The sequence below is a fragment of the Cherax quadricarinatus genome, chromosome 32 (assembly GCF_038502225.1).
Source record: "Cherax quadricarinatus isolate ZL_2023a chromosome 32, ASM3850222v1, whole genome shotgun sequence".
In the NCBI taxonomy this organism is placed as follows: Eukaryota; Metazoa; Arthropoda; class Malacostraca; order Decapoda; family Parastacidae; genus Cherax; species Cherax quadricarinatus.
Window position 1 is genome coordinate 20,415,363 of NC_091323.1, and position 8,719 is coordinate 20,424,081.

The window sequence follows — 8,719 nt, forward strand, 5'->3', positions numbered from 1 at the left end:
AGGGAGACAGACATGAGGCACTAAACTACAGACCTGTATCACTAACGTGTATAGTATGCAAGGTCATGGAGAAGATCATCAGTAGGAGAGTGGTGGAGCACCTGGAAAGAAACAAGTGTATAATTGACAACCAGCATGGTTTCAGGGAGGGAAAATCCTGTGTCACAAACCTACTAGAGTTTTATGACAAGGTGACAGAAGTAAGACAAGAGAGAGAGAGGGGTGGATCGACTGCATTTTTTTGGACTGCAAGAAGGCCTTCGACACAGTTCCTCACAAGAGGTTACTGCAAAAGCTAGAGGATCAGGCACACATAACAGGAAAGGCACTGCAATAGATCAGAGAATACCTGACAGGGAGGCAACAACGAGTCATGGTACGTGACGAGGTGTCAGAGTGGGCGCCTGTGACAAGCGGGGTTCCACAGGGGTCAGTCCTAGGACCTGTGCTGTTCTTAGTATACGTGAATGACATAACGGAAGGGATAGACTCAGAAGTGTCCTTGTTTGCGGACGATGTGAAGTTAATGAGAAGAATCAAATCGGATGAGGATCAGGCAGGACTACAAAGAGACCTGGACAGGCTACAAGCCTGGTCCAGCAACTGGCTCCTTGAGTTTAACCCTGCCAAATGCAAAGTCATGAAGATTGGGGAAGGGCAAAGAAGACCGCAGACACAATATAGTTTAGATGGCCAAAGTCTGCAAACCTCACTCAAGGAAAAAGATCTGGGGGTGAGTATAACACCGAGCATATCTCCCGAGGCGCACATCAATCAGATAACTGCTGCAGTATACGGGCGCCTGGCAAACCTACGGATAGCGTTCCGATACCTCAGTAAAGATTCGTTCAAGACTCTGTATACCATTTACGTCAGGCCCATACTGGAGTATGCAGCACCAGTTTAGAATCCACACCTAGTCAAGCACGTCAAGAAATTAGAGAAAGTGCAAAGGTTTGCAACAAGACTAGTCCCAGAGCTACGGGGATTGTCCTACGAAGAAAGGTTGAAGGAAATCGGCCTGACGACACTGGAGGCCAGGAGGGTCAGGGGAGACATGATAACGACATATAAAATACTGCGCGGAATAGACGAGGTGGACAAAGACGGGATGTTCCAGAGATGGGACACAGACACAAGAGGTCACAATTGGAAGTTGAAGACTCAGATGAATCAAAGGGATGTTAGGAAGTATTTCTTCAGTCATAGAGTAGTCAGGCCGTGGAATAGCCTAGAAAGTGAAGTAGTGGAGGCGGGAACCATACATAGTTTTAAGGCGAGGTATGATAGAGCTCATGGGGCAGGGAGAGAGAGGACCTAGTAGCAATCAGTGAAGAGGCGGGGCCAGGAGCTATGACTCGACCCCTGCAACCACAAATAGGTGAGCAAATAGGTAAATACACACGCACACACACACACACACACACACACACACACACACGCACACACACACACACATACACACACATACACACACACTCAGAGTAGTCAGTAAGTGGAATAGTTTGGGAAGCGATGTAGTGGAGGCAGGATCCATACATAGCTTTAAGCAGAGGTATGATAAAGCTCACGGCTCATGGAGAGTGACCTAGTAGCGATCAGTGAAGAGGCGGGGCCAGGAGCTCGGACTCGACCCCCGCAACCTCAACTAGGTGAGTACACACACACGCACACACACACACACACACACACGCGCACACACACACACACACACTCACACACACACACACACACACACACACACACACACACACACACGCACGCGCGCACACACACACACACAGCTGACCCAGGACAGATTTACTTATGAATATTTGATAAGCACAAAGAAACAGCTTCGCTTGTCTCTTATTTACTCAAAGAATTGGATCCATAATATCTGCTTCCTTGCAGTCGAGTCCACGTGTCGTAACGAGAGAGGTCGCTGCAGCAGCTGAGAGAGGTCGCTGCAGCAGCTGAGAGAGGTCGCTGCAGCAGCTGAGAGAGGTCGCTGCAGCAGCTGAGAGAGGTCGCTGCAGCTGCTGAGAGAGGTCGCTGCAGCTGCTGAGAGAGGTCGCTGCAGCTGCTGAGAGAGGTCGCTGCAGCAGCTGAGAAGTGTTTGCAGATGCTGAGGTCTCCGCAGACGCTGAGAGGCCTTTGCAGATGCTGAGAGGTTGCTGAAAAAGATGATCTTACACATGTCACTGTCAGTCAGGCTAAGCACGTGGAGCTCAAAGAAGGATTGTTGTTTTCTGCTTTAAGACAGCCAAGAATCTTACAAGATCTGTTGTTTAGTAAGGTAAGACAGCCAAGAATCTTGCAAGATCTGTTGTTTACTAAGGTAAGACAACCAAGAATCTTGCAAGATCTGTTGTTTACTAAGGTAAGACAGCCAAGAATCTTGCAAGATCTGTTGTTTACTAAGGTAAGACAGCCAAGAATCTTACAAGATCTGTTGTTTAGTAAGGTAAGACAGCCAAGAATCTTACAAGATCTGTTGTTTACTAAGGTAAGACAACCAAGAATCTTGCAAGATCTGTTGTTTACTAAGGTAAGACAACCAAGAATCTTGCAAGATCTGTTGTTTACTAAGGTAAGACAGCCAAGAATCTTGCAAGATTTGTTGTTTACTAAGGTAAGACAACCAAGAATCTTGCAAGATCTGTTGTTTACTAAGGTAAGACAGCCAAGAATCTTACAAGATCTGTTGTTTACTAAGGTAAGACAGCCAAGAATCTTACAAGATCTGTTGTTTAGTAAGGTAAGACAGCCAAGAATCTTACAAGATCTGTTGTTTAGTAAGGTAAGACAGCCAAGAATCTTACAAGATCTGTTGTTTACTAAGGTAAGACAGCCAAGAATCTTACAAGATCTGTTGTTTACTAAGGTAAGACAGCCAAGAATCTTACAAGATCTGTTGTTTAGTAAGGTAAGACAACCAAGAATCTTGCAAGATCTGTTGTTTACTAAGGTAAGACAGCCAAGAATCTTACAAGATCTGTTGTTTACCAAGACGAAATATCCAAGAATCTTACAAGGGATATTGTTTACCAGGGTAAGAGCACGAGGAATCACAAGATCCGGCGTCTCAGGAGTAAATAACGAAGAGTCACCCACGACCTGGTGTCTTCCTATGACAAACACAACTCCTGAAGAACTACAATTTTTTCATAAGCTTAAAATTTAAAAATAAAGGGAAAACAGCTGTTCTGCCTTCCACTCTATCTTCTTTAAGATGATACATAATTTATTCTCCCATTTCTTTCAGTAAATTATAAAAAATCGCATAAATTTCGCTGATAAAAAAAAAAGGATTTGCCAAAAATTATTCCATTTTAGACAATTTTTCATTTTTTTTTTTTTTTTTTTTTGATAAATTTAGGTATGTGTGTTTTAACGAATCCTTCGATTTTTTTTTTACATTTACGGGAGAGACAATAAAAGAAAATACACAGACTGAGGGACTGAATGTTTCAAACTCTCCTCCATCTTGCACCGTTCTTTCCACTGACTGAAGAAGACACAGCTTGGCGAAACGTTTCCAGAATAAAGATACTCCAATGTTGCACAAGTCTCTCATTTATCAACTTAATGGTTTTTTTTAACCATTTATACAAAAAAATCATCAGAAAATTCACATTGATAAAACCAGACTGAGTGACGGTAAGTGACAGAGTTACGGAATGGATAACAGAATGAGTAACAGAATAACAGATTGAATAACAGAGTGAATAACAATAACAGAATGAATAACAGAATAACAGAATGAATAACAGAACGAATAACAGAATGGATAACAGAATGAATAACAATGGAAATGGTTAACAGATAGAAAGAGTAACGATTACAAAGGATAATAGACAAAAAGGTCAACAGTTGGAAAGGGTAACAGGCAGAAGGAGTAACAGGTACAGAGGAAGAGGAAGAGAGCATAAGAGGAAGAGAGGATAAGAGGAAGAGAGGATAAGAGGAAGAGAGGATAAGAGGAAGAGAAGATAAAGGAAGAGAGGATTAGAGGAAGAGAGGATAAAGGAAGAGAGGATAAGAGGAAGAGAGGATAAAAGGAAGAGAGGATAAGAGGAAGAGAAGATAAAGGAAGAGAGGATTAGAGGAAGAGAGGATAAAGGAAGAGAGTATAAGAGGAAGAGAGGATAAAAGGAAGAGAGGATAAGAGGAAGAGAGGATAAGAGGAAGAGAAGATAAAGGAAGAGAGGATTAGAGGAAGAGAGGATAAAGGAAGAGAGGATAAGAGGAAGATAGGATAAAAGGAAGAGAGGATAAAGGAAGAGAGGATAAGAGGAAGAGAGGATAAAGGAAGAGAGGATAAAGGAAGAGAGGATAAGAGGAAGAGAGGATAGGAGGAAGAAAGAGTAACAAGGTAGAAAGTGCAACAAAGAAAAGCAAATAGAAAGTATAACGGAGAGAACGGAAAACATCAGAAAGGGTCACAAACAGAAAGAGTAACAGAGAGGGTAAAAGTCAAAAAAATTAACAGCACGAAGAACAGCAACGAAAATTGAAATAAACACAAAGGAAAACAGACGGAAATGATTAAAGATTAAAAGGATAAAAAGCAGAGTAACAGGATGACAGGGAAACAGACAAAGCTTGACAGACAAAGCTTAAAAAAGTTTAACAAAGTGTAACAGACAAAGCTTAACAGACAAAGCTGAACAGACAAAGCTTAAAAAAGTTTAACCAAGTGTAACAGACAAAGCTGAACAGAGAAAGCTTAATAGGCAAAGTTTAACAAACTAAGCTCAACAGAAAAAAAAACAGACAAACTATCATCCTAAACTGTTTTTAAATGTGTTTTTTTTTTCAAGAAAAAACTTAAAAACCCGTTCTAGGCGTCGCCTCATTGATTTTAAAAAAACCAACCTATTTTTCCCAAGAATAAATTCTATTGTCGTCTATTTAAGAACAAACAAAAAAAATAATCCCACACCTGTTTCTTCTCTAAAAAAAAAAAAAAACCGCTGATCGTAAAAAAAGTTCGAAAAACTGAAATTTTTTCAAGTTAGAATAAAAAAAAAAAAATTCAGAGACCGGGCTGTAACATAACGATATAAATTCGTTACAACACCAAGCCGAGCAAACAACTATGGATCCTTTCATCCGTTAACGGATATTCATTTAACCATTATGTTCCGTATGTAATTGAACTGGTAATCTTCTCTATAACACAACTAAATTTATTTTGATTGCAATTGAAAACATTTTATAATATATATATATATATATATATATATATATATATATATATATATATATATATATATATATATATATATATATATATATATATATATATATGCAAAACAACCACTCTGAAAGAATAGAGAAATTCCAAGCGCTTTCGTGACTACTCACATTATCAAGGAACTATGAAAGTAAAGCATCCAAGGAAGCTATATAAGGGGTCTGGTCGGCACCTCACTATCAGATCCCACAACGGTTTAAACACGTGACGCGCGGCGAGCCAACTTGGAAAGGTCCTTGGCACAACTCACCCCACAAACTATTCTACCCAAGAAATAAGAAATTTTAAAGATTATTTGTCCAGTGTATTATTAAATTCTTCCCAAATTCTATTAATTATAAATGGATCTAATTTATATAAACCAAAGGAAATATTCATATTATTGTCAAAACTGCTTTTTATGAAACAAGATTCAATTATATTCCTGTCGACCATGGACTTGCTTGATACTACTTTCTCAACTTTTTGAAAATCAATTGGATGGTTAAAATCTCTTACATGAATAAATAGAGCATTGGAATCTTGTCCAGTTCTAATGCTATATTTATGTTGTTTTAATCTTAGTTCGAGATTTTTACCAGTTTGACCGTAATAAACTTTATCGCAAATTTTACAAGGAATCTTATAGACACATCCATCAGCATTTTGGGGGGAATTCTTTATCAAAAGTTTTTTTACTGTATCGAGATTTTTGAATACAACTTTAATATTAAAAGTCTTAAGAAGAGAAGGCATATCAACCAAGTTTTCATGGTAAGGGAGAACCAACATATTTTTATTTGAATAAGGCTGGTTGTCCCTTTTTGGATTGTAAAAAGTATTTCTGGCAACTTTAAAAGATTTATCAATTACATTTCTTGGGTATTTTAAATCATTACCTATTTCATAAATTTTGGATATTTCCTCATCTATGAACTCAGGACTACAAATTCGTAAAGCTCTCAGAAACATTGATGAGAAAACAGACAGTTTGACTCTATCTTGATGCGAGGAATAATAGTGGACATAGGAACAGTTATTAGTAGGTTTTCTGTAAATTTTAAATTTGAATTCATTATTACCCTTAATAATTAAAACATCTAGAAAAGGCAATGAGTTATTTTCTTCAAACTCAACAGTAAAGTTTATTGAATGGGCTAAGCTATTTAATTTTCCAAGGAAATGGTGTATATCTACATTTTTGGGCATAAGACACAAAATATCATCAACATATCTGAACCATTTAGCTCTATTAGGGAGGATTGTGTTAAGTAACCTTGTTTCAAAAAATTCCATGTATAGGTTACTAATTAATAGGTTACTATAATTAATAGAATTTGGGAAGAATTTAATAATACACTGGACAAATAATCTTTAAAATTTCTTATTTCTTGGGTAGAATAGTTTGTGGGGTGAGTTGTGCCAAGGACCTTTCCAAGTTGGCTCGCCGCGCGTCACGTGTTTAAACCGTTGTGGGATCTGATAGTGAGGTGCCGACCAGACCCCTTATATAGCTTCCTTGGATGCTTTACTTTCATAGTTCCTTGATAATGTGAGTAGTCACGAAAGCACTTGGAATTTCTCTATTCTTTCAGAGTGGTTGTTTTGCATATTCTGAAATCACCTGTTTACTGTGATCTTATTGCATTAATGGATACCACACGACTCTTCAGAATGTTCTCGATAAACTTTCCTAATCATATATCTTTTGTTTCACAGTTTTCTTCTGCACTGATCAAGTCCCACAAGTTAAAAATTCGACTTAATTTCTTAAAAAATTGTTTAAATGAACAAGTTCTGCCCAAGTCTCTTTTACCCAATAGACTCCTTGACATGAGAGATCGTCCTTTTGATGATTTTATGAGAATTATTCTTCAGAAACATATTGAAATAACTAAAATACAGGAGAAGGAAGCATTCAAAATATTGAGAAACAAAAAATACTCTTTTAATCAGGCCATTCCATCAGAATGGAAACACAGTATGTTGGATCATTGCTATAATAAACTCAGAAGAATTTGTAATGAACTCAAGAGCAAACTACAAAGAAAATTAGACATTTTAATTGAAAATAGTGATTGGACAAAGCATGCTAATAACAATTTTGTAATTAACTTATCAGATGAAATTTTAGACAAACATACAACTGCTGCTCTAGGTTTTGGCTTAAGTTTTGCAACTTCAAAAAAAACTTAATAGTGTTGAAATTGCAAAAGCCTTTTGTAACTTTGAAAAATTTTCTGATTTATCCTCTGATGAAATTAATATTAGTAAAGGAATGGTATATAGCTCTATGTTAAAACCAAACATTCCCAATTGCCCTCAAAGATTCTTTAAGTCTTATGATACACTTAATAACAATAAAAATTTGCGCCTTACTAAAGCAGACAAAATAAATGCAATAGTAATTATGAAAGAAAATGATAACCAAGAAAAAATGAATAATCTCTTAGATGATACTGAAACCTATTCTAAACTTAGGAAAAATCCCCTAGAAACCGTTAACAGCAATTTCAATAAAACAATAAAACTTCTACTGAAAGGCAAAGATGAATTAGTCAAACAATTTACTTCCACTAATCCATCTTTGCCTTACATGTATGGACTAATAAAAACACACAAACCAGGGAATCCAGTCAGACCAATTATTAGCTCCATAGGGTCAGTTTCATATAAATTATCCAAATGGCTTGTTGATATTTTGAGCCCTATTGTTGGCAAAATTTCTAACTTTAATGTTAAAAACAACATAGACTTGGTTGATAAATTAAGCTCCTTGACTGACCTAAATGATTTTAACATGGTTAGTTTTGATGTTACTTCCTTGTTTACGAAAGTTCCTGTCGATGATTTATTAAGTTTCTTATCTGAAGAACTCGTTAACTATGATTTACCATTGCCAGTTCCTACTATCATTAAACTTATTAAACTTTGCATTGTTGATGCAAAATTTGTATTTAATGATAAATTTTACACTCAGAAGTTTGGTATGGCAATTGGAAATCCTCTTTCACCTGTTCTTAGTAACCTATACATGGAATTTTTTGAAACAAGGTTACTTAACACAATCCTCCCTAATAGAGCTAAATGGTTCAGATATGTTGATGATATTTTGTGTCTTATGCCCAAAAATGTAGATATACACCATTTCCTTGGAAAATTAAATAGCTTAGCCCATTCAATAAACTTTACTGTTGAGTTTGAAGAAAATAACTCATTGCCTTTTCTAGATGTTTTAATTATTAAGGGTAATAATGAATTCAAATTTAAAATTTACAGAAAACCTACTAATAACTGTTCCTATGTCCACTATCATTCCTCGCATCAAGATAGAGTCAAACTGTCTGTTTTCTCATCAATGTTTCTGAGAGCTTTACGAATTTGTAGTCCTGAGTTCATAGATGAGGAAATATCCAAAATTTATGAAATAGGTAATGATTTAAAATACCCAAGAAATGTAATTGATAAATCTTTTAAAGTTGCCAGAAATACTTTTTA